At 38.6% G+C, this 18588-nt stretch overlaps 1 long non-coding RNA gene across 1 annotated transcript in view; it reads left to right on the top strand.

Annotated features, from left to right (window-relative positions):
- The window catches only part of LOC129636051 (uncharacterized), a 45389-nt gene extending 27500 nt beyond the window's left edge, over window positions 1–17889 (top strand). Inside the window, exon 3 of the long non-coding RNA XR_008706600.1 lies at window positions 17804–17889. This is a non-coding gene — a long non-coding RNA (uncharacterized LOC129636051). The remainder of the gene's footprint in view (window positions 1–17803) is intronic.
- Window positions 17890–18588: the final 699 nt, after the last annotated feature.

Here is an 18588-nt window from a genome sequence, read left to right as displayed (position 1 = left end):
CCCCCATGTCTTGAATAGCACCTGGCATATAAGCCAAGTACTAAGTCATTTCAATAGTATCCAACTCTTTGTAACCCCAAGGAATGTAGCCCACCAGGCTCCTCTGTCTGTAGGATTCTCCAGAACGGGTTTGGAATGGGTTTCCATGCCCTCCTCCAGGGGATCTTCCTGACCCAGGGATCAGACTCACATCTTTTGTGTCTCCGGCATTGGCAGGCAGGTTCTTTACCACTGAGCCACCTGGCAGATAGTAATCACTTGATAGATGCATGTGAAATTTTAAGGAATGAAATAAACCAGACATTATAGAAGGCTGACACAAAGCCCTCCTGAAATCGGACTTTCCCTTTAAAAAATAACAAGATTCAACAACGGAGTCAGAGTAAGAATGGGAAGGATTACTGCAAGTTATTCGTTCATGATCAATTCAACTTAAGGCTTATTTCATAGTGATACCTCAATAGATAAACTGGAGCTATTTCTTAAATACTCCTGCTTACTGGATACAAAGACCACATTGCTTGTCCTTGACAAGAATTTCCCTATTTTCTATTTTATTTTCACTCCATGTATTTTCAAAGGAATGTCTATGCTTCATATCAATCTTAACAATCCACTCATTGAGAACAATGCTTATGACATTTATCTGGAATATAGTATATAATTCTAGAGTGAGCTATTTTTGAGATATTTGTAAACAATTGGACAATAGATATTTATTTGTATTTCTATGCCATGCTGTATATAAAAATGAGTAAATGAAATATGCTATCTATACTAAATGGAATTCTCAAAACAATTGACATTGAAAATACTGGGCTATTAATATGAGATAAACATGAGATAAAATGCAAAATAGCCCCAATGTTTAATTCATTGTGACTCTAATTTTCTGTAAACAGAAGATCAAGTATAGAATGACCTTTATCTGTTTTCCAGTCAGGAGATATAATACTAGTACATCCGGATTTCCATATTCATTTTAGCATGTTGAAGGGGTACCTTCAGTTCAGTTCGGTCGCTCAGTCATATCCAACTCTTTGAGACCCCATGGACTGCAGCACGCCAGGCTTCCCTGTCCATCACCAGCTCCCGAAGCTTGCACAAATTCATGTTCATTGAGTCAGTGACGCCATCCAACTGTCTCATCCTCTGTCATCCCCTTCTTCTCTTGCCTTCAATCTTTCCCAGCATCAGGGGCTTTTCCAGTGAGTCAGTTCTTTGCATCAAGTGGCCAAAGTGTTGGAGTTTCAGATTCAGCATCAGTCCTTTCAGTGAATATTCAGGACAGATTTCCTTGAGGATGCACTGGTTTGATCTCCTTGCAGGCCAAGGGACTCTCAAGAGTCTCCTCCAACACCACAGTCCAAAAGCACCAATTCTTTGGCACTCAGTTTCTTTATAATCCTACTCTCCCATCCATACATGACTACTGGAAAAACCATAGCTTTGACTAGATGGACCTTTGTTTACATAGAGGATGAGGATGAGACAGTTGGATGGCGTCACCGACTCAATGAACATGAATTTGTGCAAGCTTCGGGAGCTGGTGATGGACAGGGAAGCCTGGCGTGCTGCAGTCCATGGGGTCTCAAAGAGTTGGACATGACTGAGCGACCGAACAAAGTAATGTCTCTGCTTTTTAATATGCTGTCTAGGTTGGTCATAGCCTTTCTTCCAAGGAGCAAGTACCCTTTAATTTCATGGTTGCAGTCACCATCTGCACTGATTTCGGAGCCTCCCCAAATAAAGTCTTTCACTGCTTCCCCATCTTTTTGCCATGAAGTGATGGGCCCAGATGCCATGATCTTAGTTTTCTGAATGTTGAGTTTAAGCCAGCTTTTTCACTCTCTTCTTTCACTTTCATCAAGAGGCTCTTTAGTTCTTCTCTTTAGGAATCCATCACTGAACCTTTCAGGAAGTGGGTTTCATATTCCAATATGTTTTCACTGCATATATTTAAGCTGTACTTGGGAGTAATAGAATTCATAATTGTCACATATAGAAACTTTATTCTCTATTCTTTTCCCTAATTTTGGATGTCCAATGCTGGTAATCAGGTGATATGTATGACATTCAGTAAGGTGGAAAGAGTGTCAGATTTTATTTTTTGGGCTCCAAAATCACTGCAGATGGTGATTGTAGCCATGAAATTAAAAGACGCTTACTCCTTGGAAGGAGGGTTATGACCAACCTAGATAGCATATTCAAAAGCAGAGACATTACTTTGCCAACAAAAGTCCATCTAGTCAAGGCTATGGTTTTTCCAGTGGTCATGCATGGATGTGAGAGTTGGACTGTGAAGAAAGCTGAGCGCTGAAGAATTGATGCTTTTAAACTGTGGTGTTGGAGAAGACTCTTGAGAGTCCCTTGGACTGCAAGGAGATCCAACCAGTCCATTCTAAAGGAGATCAGTCCTGGGTGTTCTTTGGAAGGACTGATGCTAAAGCTGAAACTCCAGTACTTTGGCCACCTCATGCGAAGAATTGACTCATTGGAAAAGACTCTGATGCTGGGAGGGATTGGGGGCAGGAAGAGTAGGGGACGACAGAGGATGAGATGGCTGGATGGCATCACTGACTCAATGGACGTGAGTCTAAGTGAACTACAGGAGTTGGTGATGGACAGGGAGGCCTGGCGTGCTGGAGTTCATGGGGTTGCAAAGAGTCGGACATGACTGAGCAACTGAACTGAACTGAACTGAAGGACTTTCTTGGTGGTGCAGTGGATAAGAATCTGCCTGCCAATGTAGGAACATGGGTTGGACTCCTGGTCAGGATAGATTCCACATACCGTGCAGTGACTAGTGAGCTCATGTACCACAACTACTGAGCCCAGGCTCGCAACTACTCAGCCACGAGTGCCCTAGAGCCTGTGCTCCCACGCAAGACAATGAGACACCTGTGCTCGGTAAAGAAGAGTAGCCCCCTGCTCACTGCAACTAGAGAAAGCCTGTCTGCAGCAACAAAGACCCAGCACAGCCCAAAATAAATAAATATATACATAAAATTATTTATAAAACTATATTCAGTCATTTTTTAAAGATTGTTTATTAGTGTAAGCAATTGCCAGTAAATATTTGAAATATACCTTGATGTGTAGATTTGCAGCTCAACACAGCTACAGTTGGAACTCCTGTTCATGTTTGCTTTCTACACAATTATTAGTATCACATAAAGAAATCATGTAAACATCCAGAGTGGCAGAGTTTGCTACCCTCAGATCAGATCAGTTCAGATCAGGCGCTCAGTTGTGTCCGACTCTTTGCGACCCCATGAATCGCAGCACGCCAGGCCTCCCTGTCCATCACCAACTCCCAGAGTTCACTGAGACTCACGTCCATCGAGTCAGTGATGCCATCCAGCCATCTCATACTCTGTCATCTCCTTCTCCTCCTGCCCCCAATCCCTCCCAGCATCAGAGTCTTTTCCAGTGAGTCAACTCTTGGCATGAGGTGGCCGCTTTATCATCATTCCTTCCAAAGAAATCCCAGGGCTGATCTCCTTCAGACTGGTTGGATCTCCTTGCAGTCCAAGGGACTCTCAAGAGTCTTCTCCAACACCACAGTTCAAAAGCATCAATTCTTCGGTGCTCAGCCTTCTTCACAGTCCAACTCTCACATCCATACATGACCACTGGAAACACCATAGCCTTGACTAGATGAACCTTTGTTGGCAAAGTAATGTCTCTGCTTTTCAATATGCTATCTAGGTTGGTCATAACTTTCCTTCCAAGGAGTAAGCGTCTTTTACTTTCATGGCTGCAGTCACCATCTGTAGTGATTTTGGAGCCCCCAAAAATAAAGTCTGACACTGTTTCCACTGTTTCCCCATCTATTTCCCATGAAGTGGTGGGACCTGATGCCATGATCTTCGTTTTCTGAATGTTGAGCTTTAAGCCAACTTTTTCACTCTCCACTTTCACTTTCATCAAGAGGTTTTGTAGTTCCTCTTCACTTTCTGCCATAAGGGTGGTGTCATCTGCATACCTGAGGTTATTGATATTTCTCCTGGCAATCTTGATTCCAGTTTGTGTTCCTTCCAGTCCAGCGTTTCTCATGATGTACTCTGCATAGAAGTTAAATAAACAGGGTGACAATATACAGCCTTGATGAACTCCTTTTCTGATTTGGAACCAGTCTGTTGTTCCATGTCCAGTTCTAACTGTTGCTTCCTGACCTGCATACAAATTTCTCAAGAGGCAGATCAGGTGGTCTGGTATTCCCATCTCTTTCAGAATTTTCCACAGTTTATTGTGATCCACACAGTCAAAGGCTTTGGCATAGTCAAGAAAGCAGAAATAGATGTTTTTCTGGAACTCTCTTGCTTTTTCCATGATCCAGCAGATGTTGGCAATTTGATCTCTGGTTCCTCTACCTTTTCTAAAACCAGCTTGAACATCAGGAAGTTCACGGTTCACATCAAGTAAGTCTATTAAACTTTCCTTCCAGGCAAGAATCACTTTCCTTAGGATGCCAGACAGCTTAAGAGTTTACATTTTGGAGTCAGACAGGTCTGGTTCCAAATTCTCTCCCTGGTATTTTACCTGGCACTTGTTACTTAATCTATAAATACTGCCCATCCTGGGGCCTCCAAATAATGATGGTTAGACTTTTACTCCAAAATGTCCTTTCCATGGAGTAGTGATAAAGATAGTGACATAGGCAAAGCATTTAGCAGAGTCATTGCCTCTTCCAAATCCTCATAATCATAGCTTCATGATCCTTAGTATCAATGTCTTTGAATAAACGGCTTCCCTGGTGGCTCAAACAGTAAAGAATCTGCCTACAATGTAGGAGACTGGGGTTTGATTCCTAGGTCAGGAAGATCCCCTGAAGAAGGGATGGCAACCCACTCCAGTATTCTTGCCTGGAGAATCCCCATGGATAGAGGAGCCTGGCGGGCTACAGTCCATGGGGTCGCAAAGAGTAGGACACGACTGATTGACTCACACATACATACACATCGTTCGAATAAAAACAAGTAATTCAAGAACTGGCATGTGAAAGTGCCCACAAGCACATGTTCTGTTGCAAAAGAGTCTTCTGAATTCATTTTGCAGACAGCTAGACTGGCTGTAGGTGCATTCCAAGGAAGGAATGTCCTAGAAAGTCTGATCCTATGATCCAGCAATCCCACTGCTGGGCATACACACTGAGGAAACCAGAATTGAAAGAGACACATGTACCCCAATATTCATCGCAGCACTGTTTATAATAGCCAGGACATGGAAGCAACCTAGATGTCCATCAGCAGATGAATGGATAAGAAAGCTGTGGTACATATACACAATGGAGTATTACTCAGCCATTAAAAAGAATACATTTGAATCAGTTCTAATGAGGTGGATGAAACTGGAGCCTATTATACAGAGTGAAGTAAGCCAGAAAGAAAAACACCAATACACTATACTAACGCATATATATGGAATTTAGAAAGATGGTAACAATAACCCTGTATGTAAGACAGCAAAAGAGACATTGATGTATAGAACAGCCTTTTGGACTCTGTGGGAGAGGGAGAGGGTGGGATGATTTGGAAGAATGGCATTGAAATATGTATAATATCATATAAGAAATGAATCGCCAGTCCAGGTTCGATGCACGATACTGGATGCTTGGGGCTGGTGCACTGGGACGACTCAGAGGGATGGTATGGGGAGGGAGGAGGGAGGAGGGTTCAGGATGGGGAACACATGTATACCTGTGGTGGATTCATTTTGATATATGGCAAAACCAATACAATATTGTAAAGTTAAATAAAATAAAATTAAAAAAAAAAAAACACTAGGAGGTCATCATGGGCTTATACTTGTCCTGAGAAAGGGGGTCTGGAAGGCCCTGCTGGCTCAACCAAGTTCCACAACCTGCCATGAGCAGCATGCATTGTGCTCAAGATGTAATCACCCTTGATGAGAGCTGAAGCCAGTAGAAGATGTGCTGAAGCCAGTACAAACACGCATGTTGTTTTTTTAAATTAAATTTTGCATTATAGATTAATAAAAACATCAAAAATAAAATCTCACTTTTACTCACAAAATACAAAAGACTGACAAAATAGTGTGAATATACCAAAATACTAAAAATGATATTATTTTTGCTTTTTTTAATACAAAGGGTGGATAATGCTCCAACTTCAAATTATTCCCTTTGTCAACTTCAGATTAAACACTAGCAAAATGAAAAAAAAAATAGAAAATTGGGCTTTTCTAAAAACCAGTTGGAAAGTTGTTCTGTTTGCAGCTGGACCAAAGTGTCTAATTATACAACATTCATTAAGCATGTTTTTCTTAAGCTCTCAAGCTACACTGATTCTTTCTGTGGGTTTTTTTTTTTTTTTTTTTTCTGATTCAAAGGGAATATTTTTTCATTTTTTGAAAAAGACTTTATTTCTCAGAGCAGTTTTAGATTGACAGAAAAATTAAGTCTACAGTGCAAAGTTACTAAAAAATCCCCTCTTCCTTCACAGTTATTACTTAGCAACTTGCAGTGGTGTGGGGCATGCATAACAATCGATGAACAAACCCTCATACAATATTTTTAATTAAAGTCTATAGTTTACATTAGGATTCACTCTTCATGTTGTATACTGTATGGGTTTTGACAACTTTGTGTCTTATAGTATCATACAGAAAGGTTTCACTGCCTTAAAATCTCCTGCACTTATCTCTGCCCCCACCAGACACCTGATGATCACTGATCTTTTTACTGTCTCTATAATTCTGCCTTTTCCAAAATGCCTTATAATTGGAATTACACAGTAATTTTTACACAGCCTTTTTACATTGGCTTCTTTCATAAGAATATACATTTAAGGTTCCTCCTTGTCTTTCTGTGGTTTAATGTGTCATTTGCAAATACTGTAATTACCTATCCAATTGACAAATTTTTAGTAAGGCTAACACAAAAAAGATACAAATAACTAAAATCAGAAATAAAAGTGGCAACATTACTTCTAACTTTCAGAAATTAAAAAAAAAGTATTATAAGGGGTATTAAGAAGGTGGGATGATTTGGGAGAATGGCATTGAAACATGTATAATATCATATGTGAAATGAATAGCCAGTCTAGGTTCAAGTTGATATTTTCTAGATAAACAACTGAGGACTTAAACTAAAGAAAAATGATTTTTATGAGTAGTTTAATATATTTTCAATACTTTCAGAAAGAATGAACAACCGTTGCTCTGGCGAATTATAAAATGTTTTGTATAATGGACACAATTTGTTGTTTTAGTCGCTAAGTCATGTCCGATTCCTTGAGACCCCATGGACTGAAGCCCGCCAAACTCCTCTGTCCATGGGATTCTCCAGGCAAGAATACTGGAGTGGATTAAAACATGTATAATATCATATGTGAAATGAATCACCCATCCAGGTTCCATGCATGATACAGGATGCTTGGGGCTGGTGCACTGGGATGACCCAGAGGGATGGTATGGGGAACGAGGTGGGAGGAGGGTTCAGGATGGGGAACACATGTATACCCGTGGTGGATTCATGTTGATGTATGGCAAAACCAATACAATATTGTAAAGTAATTAGCCTCCAATTAAAATAAATAAATTTAAATTAAAAAAAGAGGGTATTATGAACAATTGTACTCTAACAAATTTACAGAGTAAATGATATGGACAAATTCTTGAAAACAGGCTAATCTGACTCAAGAGGATAAGAAAAAAAAAATCTAAATAGACTTGTACAAGTTAAAGACATTGAATCAATAATACAAAAACTTCCAAGGAAGAAAAGTTCCTAACCAAATGGCTTCAGTGGTGGCTTCTATCAAATATTTAAAGAATTAACATCAATCCTTCTCAAACTCATCCAAAAATACTTCCTAACTCTTTCTATGAGTCCAGCACTATCCTGAAACCAAAACCCAATAGAGCTATCATAAGGAAAGAGAATTAAAGACCAATATCCTTTATGAACATTAATGTAAAAATCTTCAATAAAATACAGCAAAACTGAATCCAACAAAATTTTAGTAGAATTACAGACCATACTTGAAAGAGATTTATCTCAGGAATGCAAGAGTGATTAAATATAAAAAAATCAATCAATGTAATATACCATATTAACAGAGCAAAGGGAAAAAAAATTATTATCTCAATTGATATAGAAAAAGCATTTGAAAAATCCAACACCATTTCATGATACCCAAAAAAGTCAGAAAACTAGTAATAAAAGAATTTCTTCAACATGATAAGGCCATTGATGAAAAGTCTCAGCTAACATCACACTGGTTGTTGAAAGACGAAGGCTTTCCCTCTAAGACCAGTAAAAAGACAAGGGAGCTTGCTTTCATCTGTGCTATTTAGCATCGCACTGTGCTATTTAGCATCGCACTGTAATTTCTAGTCGGCGAGTGGGTTTACATTTCCTTCTCCAATGCATGAAAGTGAAAAGTGAAAGTGAAGTCGCTCAGTCGTGTCCGACCCTCAGCGACCCCATGAACTGCAGCCTTCCAGGCTTCTCTATCCATGGGATTTTCCAGGCAAGAGTACTGGAGTGGAGTGCCATTGCCTTCTCCAAAATGAGAAAAAGAAACAAGCAAAGGACATTTAGGTTTGAAAGGAAGAAATAAAACTACCTATTAGTAAATAACATAATTCTACACTTTAGAATTCCACAAAATCCACAAGAAAGTCACTCCAAAGTTCCTCAGAAAGCTAAACATAGAATTACCATATGGTCCAGAAATTATATTCCTAGGTGTATATATCCAAAAGAATTAGAAATATAAACTCCAACAATATTCGTCACAATATTTTTCACAGTAGCCAAAAAGTGGAAACATCCCAAGTGTCTATCAAATGAATGGATAAAATAAAATGTGGTTGTTTTGGGGTTTAAGTTTTTTTTCCTTCCATAGCTCCAGTGTGAATTGCTAACCTCCAGTATCACAAAATGTGTTCTTATTTAAAAACAGGATTGTTGCAGAAGTAATTAGTTAAGATGAGATCTTATTGGAGTAGGTCAGGCCCTAATCCAGTATGAATGGTATCCTTTTACAAGTGGGAAATTTGGAGATAGACATGCAGAGAGGAAATGACCCTGATACTGGGAAAGACTGAAGGCAAAGGGAGAAGAGGGCAGCAGAGGATGAGATGGTTGGATGGCATCATTGACTCAACGGACATGAATTTGAGCAAACTCCGGAGATAGTGAAGGACAGGGAAGCCTGGTATGCTGCAGTCCATGCGGTTGCAAAGAGTCAGACACAACTTAGTGACTGAACAACAACAATGCAGAGAGGGGGGACACTATAAACAGGCAAAAGAAGACAATGACCATAAAGGCAAAAGGAGACGACAACCATCTGTGAGCCAAGGAGAGAAGGCTGGAGTGGATCTTTCCTCATAGTCTTTAGAAGGAACCAACCTGCTGACTGTTTATTATGGACTTCCAGACCCAGAAATTTTATACAACAATTTCTGTTGTTTAAGCTACCCAGTTTGTTCCCTTTTGTTATAGCAGCCTGGAAAACTAACACAATGGTATATACATGCAATGAAATATTATCCAGCCATAAAAAAGTAATGACGTTCTCATACAGGCTACAAAATGCACAGACCACAAAAGCATCATGCTAGGTAAAATAAGCTAGACACAAAAGGACAAACATTGTATGATTCCACTTACATTAAAATGTTAATATTTAGGATGTGGAGACCCATACAGAGAGAACATAGATTAAATGTTACCAGGGGCTAGGGTGAGGGGAAATGAACAAAATGGCCTTAGAGTCTCTGTCTGGGGAAATAATTATGGTGCTTGCAACCAATGTCACTGAATTATGTACTTAATAATGGCTCAAATTCAAGTTTTATATTATATGTATTTTACTGCAAATATTTGAATATATGAAAAAAAAAGTATAATGGATTAGAAAGCTTCAGAGTCCATATTCCAAATGGGAGGGTTTAAGAAATTTTTGGAATATTTGGATTTATGTACAAAAGGAACCTTTCTTGTAGCATAGAAATGCAGCTTTGGATTGTTATGACTGAAGTGCTGGGCACAGACTGATGAAAGCAGAGGATGGGAGTGATGAGTTAGTCAAGGGAACCAGGTCAGGAAAGACAAATATTCAATTGTACGTAGCCATAAAACTTTGCTAATCCTTAATGTAGCAGTTTGTGTGAATGGAATAGTCACTCAATACCTATGTATAATCTCTTGAGTTTCCTTTTTCAGTTCCCTTCATTATCCCCATATTTCTTGTCCTACATGAAAAAAATAAAAAGCTAAATTAAAAAAAAATATGTAGTTGGAAAAGATTGACATAATCATAATACATTATGACCAAATGATAGATGTCAAGCACTGTTCTTTTTTGATGCAATGTCAACTCATTTAAAGTTCATACTAGCAATTTAATTTTTCCGTCAACCTTGAGAAGAGACATTTTTCTGTTCACTATGAGAGAGAAATCTGAGGCTGTGAGTGGGTAAGGTATGCAGACCAAGAAGAGGTGGAAGTGGGATTAAGACCAAGTTGATTAGACTCTGACATTCATGGTTGTTTCATGGTATTCTGCTGTGGCTTCCTGTCCAAGTAATGGCGGGAGGGATAGATCTGTGTTCAGAGTGTGTGATAGGATGGAAGAACAGGTATCCTTAATCTTTGGGGAATCACTCAACTATTAACACTTACGATTGCTGCTTCAGGAAAAAAAATCAATCACCTTATGTGTGCTAAGTCACTTCTGTAGTGTCTGACTCTGACTCTATGGACTGTAGCCCACCAGGCTTCTCTGTCCATGAGATTCTCCAGGCAAGAATACTGGAGTGGGGTTCCATGCCCTCCTGCAGGGGATCTTCCCAATCCAGGGATCCAACCTGCATCACTTATGTCTCCTGCATTGGTGGGTGGGTTCTTTATCACTGGCACCACCTAGGAAGCCCCAATCACCTTATAATGATTATCAAGAATATCCTAAGACCAAAGGGGTGTAAACCATTTCCTTCTGAGTAAAGCAAAACAATACCAGTTTTTTTAAGACTAAAGCCAAGTTATTTAATTAACACTCAATTTAAAGCAATGGCACCCCACTCCAGTACTCTTGCCTAGAAAATCCCATGGACAGAGGAGCCTGGAAGGCTGCAGTCCATGGGGTCGCTGAGGGTCAGACACGACTGAGCGACTTCACTTTCACTTTTCACTTTCATGCATTGGAGAAGGAAATGGCAACCCACTCCAGTGTTCTTGCTTGGAGAATCCCAGGGATGGGAAAGCCTGGTGGGCTGCCGTCTATGGGGTCACACAGAGTCGGACGCAACTGAAGTGACTTAGCAATAGCAATTTAAGTAAAATAAGGAAAGATAAATAAACTTAAATCTAGCAACTCAATTTCAATCGATAATGTCATGGAAAGACTGGAAAATCAGAGAATTCCACCTTGCAAAGTCAGGTGGGGCCAAAAAAGAGACAAGTTCAAGGAGTTCAAGCAGTAAGAGGAAAGGTGAAATGAAGAGGCATGGATATCTGTGTTTATGTAACAGTTTTGAGGGGAAGAAGGTAAAAGTGTCTGATATATGATTGATTCTTGACATCTGAGTGACTTCCTGCTCTTCCCTCCTTCCTTCTTTTCCTCTCTCTAATGCCATGAAAATACAAAACTAAGTCGATCTTTCATAAATCACAAAATAAAACAAGGAACATTCTGTAAGGAGCATGTGGTATTCTGGTGTAGAGCTGTCAAGGGCCTTTTGAATATTCACACAGCAGCATATCTGCAATTTAAATACCTTGTTATAGTTAATAAGAGTTGTCAAAGAAGCACATTAACATGCCTCAGGGATTAATTTTGGGCTTTACAGACTTCATGTGTGTGAATAAGACAACCCTGTAACACGAGTCACACAATCTCAAAAGGCTATCCTTATCACTTTCTCACAGTTAGAGACTGAACAATCAAATATTATGTCTCAGGCTGTATTTTAATAAAATTGTTTGTGTGCAATATTAATATACAACTTTTGGTCTAAAATTTTTTCTTAAAAAATCAGTGGCTTGCATTTTAAAAAAAGAAGAATCACCAGCATGAAACTGCCAAAAAAATTATTCAAATACACACTATTGAAGAAGTTATGAAAAAGTTAGTTCTACATTTACATATTTGAATAGGAATGTGTTCATATGTCCATAATAGACTTTTCTCTTTATAGGTAAAAGCTAGTATATGGATAACAATGAGTTAGAATAAGTCACTAATAGGTTAATTTAGAAAAAAAAGAATTGCATGATTTAAGCAAGTTTTGCCTCCCATTTCTACTTTAGAGAAAATCTTTAACTTTCACATCTTCTAAAATTCTGCCCATACTAGTCAAAAAAAAAAATGGTGATTTCTTAATATGAACATCTGAAATCCACCCCCACACAAATCGAGAAGAGTAGGTGGAAGGGAGGTAACATTCACAGAGAGTATGGAGACTATATTTTTCCTCACCATTTTCAGTAAGGCTCAAAATAAGACTCAAACTGTCTTCTACATTACTGCTTTTGCTATTTCTTTTCCTACATTGTCACAGAACATGGGATTGTTTCTTTGACAGTTTGAACTTTGACTGCATGTATGCCTGTCCAAATTCTCTGCCTTGAGGAAAAATTGACATGTCTTAAAAAGGAAAAACTAATGATATTATTGTAAGTTTCTTTCAACTCTTACTTTATTGTTGCATTTTCTGTTTTCTATTCCATAGTTGCACTATTATTGCGTGTATGATATGTTCCATGAGGGCAGATAATTTTGATAATCAAGCATAATTATTTTCACAGAATACATCATTCATATTGCTTGAAAACTTATTAGCACTCCAACATTATTTTTTACACCTTTATATAGTTTATCATTGATTTCATATTATCTAAATTGTACAAATTTAAAAAATATTGTCTTGCTCTACATTTAATACTTTCCCCTGTGAATTCTTTATATTTGAGAAGGAATTAATATAAATGATTAGGTGCTCTATTGGAGGTAGTTTTTAAACTGTTTGCTTAAAATAAATCTTAATTTAATTGAATTAATGTATCTTGTCAAAATGCAAGTCTATGTTCTTTGAAAATGACAAAAGGATACACAGAATTATATGCAGCATTCTTAGCACACAATTTATCAATAAGTGTTAGTTTAGTGATCTGGTTTTAAATCTCTAATATATTTCATCCAAGTGCATTCCTACTATAATACTTTTGAAAATGAAATAAGAGAGCATATCCATTTAACTTTGGGATTCACCTGTATCTGCCTATGATGGCTGAGGGCTGCTCACCAACACTCTAGCTTACGAACTTTGACTTAGAGGCAGTCATGCATAGACTGTTGTTGACAGAGGTCAGGGGTCACTCTATGACCACTGGTCAGTTGTCTCACTGAGCACAGACAGCAGCTTCTGTGCACTCCAATTATAAAGCACAAAAGTGATATAATTTTTAAAATCACTACTGTAGTTCATTGAGTATTGACAAAGAGTTATTTAAACACATGTAACCATTTTATAGTGTTCTAATGGTTTTGAAGGTAAAATGTTCTCTTTTACCTAAAGGATAAAAATGCTAAATATTATGTACTTTTATGTCCTCTGCCTATGTATAAATATGTGTGTATACATATAATTGTTTTTGAATGTCATTTTATGTAAAAATTGAAGGGTATATACATAAGACTGAAGTACATCTTTTGCTTTGCATTCTTGAACCTCTTTTTTCTGATAACAAAAGTACTTTTTTTCATTTGGTAATGAACCCTTCCCCTTCTCAGTCTATGTAATTTGATTTCCAATCCTATTAATTCATGTGTTTATGAATAATAATAATTGTGTATATATAGATATTATATATATTATAATATATATACTATATGGGCTTCCCAAGTGGCTCAGTGGTAAAGAATCTGCCTGCCAATGTAGAAAACGCAGGAGATTTGGGTTCAATCCCTGGGTCGGAAGATCATCTGGAGAAGGAAATGGCAACCCACTTCAGTATTCTTGCCTGGAGAACCCCATGGACAGAGGAGCCTGGAGGGCTACAGTCCATGGGGTCAGAAAGAGTCAGACACTACTTAGCGACTAAACAATAGCAACATATACTATACACATATATGTGTGTGTGCATTTAAATGTATGCATTGTGAAAAGATTCCTCCACATAGTTAACACATTCATCCCCTCACTTTTTTTTTTTTTTTTTGGTGAGAACCTTTAAGTTCTGTTCTCTTGGCAAATTTCAAATGCAGTACCCAATACAGTGTTACCAAATACAGTCATTATGTTGTACATTAGATTTGCAGACCTTATTCACCTTACAGGGAAGTTCATACCCTTTAATCAACTATGTCCTATTTCCCAATTCCCAGCCAGCCCTTGGCAACCACTTTTCTGTTTGGTTTCTATGATTCTATGATGTTGATTTTTTCCTTTGCTTTTGTTTAGATTCCACATATAAGTGACACCACGCAGTATTTGTCCTCTGTCGTACTTCTCTCACTTGGCATAACACCCTCAAGTTCCATCCATGTTGTCACAAATGGCAGGATTCCCTTCTTTCTCAAGGCTGAATATATGTACAGTTGACCCTTGAACAACATGGGTTTGAACAGCAGAAGTCCACTTATTTACAGATTTTTCAATAAATATTCAATTGGCTCCCCTTCTCTGCAAGTTGCATATCTGAATGTTGATGATATTCAGTTGGTTGATGCCACAAACAAGGAACCTGTGGATCCAGAGAGCCAACAATAGGATTTGAGAATGTGTGGATTTTTGTATTGAAGACGGGGCCTGGACCAACCCTTTTTGGATTCTGAGGGATGACTGCATGGATATATATCACATCTTTTTTACTAATTTGTCACTTGATAGACACAAGTTGTTCACGTATTTTCTGACCGTAAATAGTGCTTTAATGAACATAGGTATGCACATATCTCTTTGATAGCATATCTCTTCCTTTGGCTGTATACTAAAGAGTTGGATCACCTGGTCAAATGGTAGTTCTAGTTTTATTTTCTTTTTGAGGAAAATATTCTACTTTTACTATCATTTTGGCAGGCACCTCCATATGGTTGGGCTTCCCTGGTGGCTCAGCTGGTAAAGAATCTCCCTACAATGTGGGAGACCTGGGTTCTATCCTTGCACTGGGAAGGGAACAGCTACCACTCCAGTATTCTGGCCTGGAAAATTCCAGGGACTGCATAATCCTTGAGGTTACAAGGAGTCAAACACGACTGAATGACTTTCACTTTCACTTTCTATACTGCTGCCCATAGCACTGCACCAATTTACCAACAATGTTTAAGACTAAAATGCCATGTGCTAGGCTCATGCTAAGCCATTTATTCCATTCTATGTCAATGGTCATATGATCTATGCCAGTCCATTTAGAATCAACTCCAGAAAGGTGTCTAGAGTTATATAGAAAGAGGCTTGCTATGTATTCTAGGATTCTTAACCATAAAATTATGTAAAACTGCAGTTGCTGGTAACAACTGTGAAGGGAGAATTGTCAAAGAGCAAAGCTAATCCAGGAAAATCAGACACAAATAATGGAAGAGAATGTCTTCATGTTAAGCCTTAATTCTCTGACCTGATACCAACCAGTTACATGAACCAAAATTACATTTCTTAAAATTAATTTTAATTAATTTTGTATCAGTTAATACCTGAGAAGACTCTTGACTGAGTTTGTTTTGTATTTTTTCAATTAATCTGATTTAAAAATTCAAAAGAAAGTTTTGCATAATAGCCAAATCATTCACAGATTGACTGATGTTTAGTTTATACCAGTTGTCTTAGTTCTGTATGAAAACTGTGGAGAAAACACAATATGTATTTGGAATTAACTGCCATGAAGAAATAATAATTCAAATCTTCCTCTTCTTGCCTTTTTACTATTTTTTCAGAATCAAATAGTGACTATCTTTCTACATAGTCATTTTAGGTAGTCTATCTAGATAGGCATTAAGAAGCTGTTAAAGTAAAATTTTATCCTAAAATAGAAAAAGTATTTTGTTTTGTTAAAATTTTCCATCAGAATCAGATTCAAAAAATAAATTAAACCAGAGAGTTTCATAAAAATCAAACAATCTTCTTTGGAATAAAGATTTGAAATAATGGGGGGAAAAATCCTGGAGTAATATGATATAAGATTCATGTAAAATAATCATTGGTTAAATAGCCCTTCGTTCCTATGAGTAGGAAGCAGAGGAAAACCAAAAAGAAACTTGATAAATATTAAAAACTTAGGAAATGATGTGTTAGAATTTCTCATGTGAGGTCATAAACTGAAATGCAATTTTCACTGTTCAGATTAATGTATTTAATTTACAGGAGAATTAGGAAGAACCCATTTCCTTTCAGCTGAAATAAGATTGTAGAACCACAGTGTTCTACAATCAGTGTTAGAATCAAACATAACACATTTTAACTGTGCAATGTTACATACTTGTTCCTTACAGTGTTTGAGGGAACTTTACAAAAATAATCATATGCTTAAAATAGGAAATATCTGTCAGAGTGAGATTAAAACATGTTCTGGTTAAAAACCTTGGTTTCCAGCTCCACTTGACTACAACAGTGCCCAGAGTGCACACGGCATCGGCCATTGAGCTGTATCTCTGAACTGTGGTTACTCGGCCATTTGTGTACATGTTTTTCTTTCTGATACATTTAATTCATGTATATGGGGACCTACAAGATGCAAGCTGCTCCAATGGTCCAGTCCATGTCTCAAATCAGCGCCTAAGTCATCCTGTCTTCACAACTCAGCAGCCTCAGTTTGCTCACTTTACCCTAGAAATAGGACCTGCTACCTTACCAGAGAGGCTTGCAGGTGGCTCAGTGGTAAAGAATTCTACCAATACAGGAGACACAGGTTCAGTTCCACAGTGGGGAAGACTCCCTGGAGGAGGGCATGGCAACCCACTCCAGTATTCTTGCCTGGAGAATCCCAAGGACAGAGAAGCCTGGCGGGCTACAGTCCATGGGGTCGCAAACAGTTTGAAACGGCTTAGGCATTGAGCATTGGTGCACCCTATGAAAAAATCCCGGACTATCTAACCAGTCATGCCTGGTTTCCCTTGAATCTTCTTGTTGTTTAGTCACCCAGTCATGTCCAACTCTTGCAACCCCAGGAACTGCAGCCTGCCAGGCTCCTCTGTCCATGGGATTTTCCAGACCAGAATACTGGAGTGGGTTGCCATTCTTCCCTTCTGAATTCACTTCAGAATTAATGCAGTTATAAATATTCTTAAGAAGTCTTCAGACAAGCATATACAAAAGGAAATCAGTCCTGAATTTTCACTGGAAGGCCTAATGTTGAAGCTGAAACCCCAATATTTTGGCCACCTGATGTGAAGAACTGACTCATTGGAAAAGACCCTGATGCTGGGAGAGATTGAAGGCAAGAGAAGGGGATGACAGAGGGTGAGATGGTTGGATGGCATCACCAACTCAATGGACATGGGTTTGAGTAAACTCTGGAAGTTGGTGATGGACAGGGAGGCCTGGAGTGCTGCAGTCCATGAGGTCGCAAAGAGTTGGACATCACCAAGTGACTGAACTGAACTGATTCGTTCATTTATTTGCGGTATTTACAACAGTAGTAGAATTGCATGGTCATAGAGCTAAATTCCTTTTTTGCTTTTCTTAAAAACATTTTTACAGGCTTTTCTTGAGATTAGAGCACACTTTGTGCACAGCTAAGATCCTCCCCCATCTGTCTTGAGAATTTATGCAATTTTAATATTTGTCGTTGTTTAGTCACTAAGCTGTGTTTTACTCCTTTGCAACCCCATAGACTGTAACCTGCCAAGCTTCTCTGTCCCTGCTGCTGCTGCTGCTGAGTCACTTCAGTCATGTCCGACTCTGTGCGACCCCATAGACAGCAACCCACCAGGATGGCCCGTCCCTGGGATTCTCCAGGCAAGAACACTGGAGTGGGTTGCCATTTCCTCCTCCAATGCATCAAAGTGAAAAGTGAAAGTAAAGTCGCTCAGTCATGTCCGACCCTCAGCGACCCCATGGACTGCAGCCTTCCAGGCTCTTCCATCCATGGGATTTTCCAGGCAAGAGTACTGGAGTGGGGTGCCATTGCCTTCTCCAGGGGATCTTCCTGACCCAGAGATCAAACCCAAGTCTCTTGTATGGCAGGCAGATTCTTTACCACTAAGCCACCAGAGAAGCCCAATTTTAACATTTACCTTAGTACTATGTGAAGCTCTGGCCAATGATGGGTTTGATGAATCCTATGGTATTTTTCAGACAAGAATACTGAGGTGGGTTGCCACTTCCTCCTCCAGGGTTTGATGTGTGCTGAAATAGAGGTACATCCTTGGAGTCAACTGTCTGGCATAGAGAGTTTCATCTGACATCTTTTCATACCATGTAGAAGGTATTTCTTGATCATAAAATGGCAACAGCCCGGAAGAGAATAAAATCACTAGATTTTATCTCTCTTGCCCCAATTAAAATTAAACCACAATCTCTCCATGCCTGCTACTTTAAAAAAATAAATTTTAAATTTACAACAGTTTTATAAAAGATACCACAAATACTTCCCATATGTTTCAGACTCATTTCTCT

Source organism: Bubalus kerabau, chromosome 21 (genome assembly GCF_029407905.1).
Source record: "Bubalus kerabau isolate K-KA32 ecotype Philippines breed swamp buffalo chromosome 21, PCC_UOA_SB_1v2, whole genome shotgun sequence".
NCBI lineage: Eukaryota > Metazoa > Chordata > Mammalia > Artiodactyla > Bovidae > Bubalus > Bubalus kerabau.
This window is presented reverse-complemented; position numbering and strand designations above follow the sequence as displayed.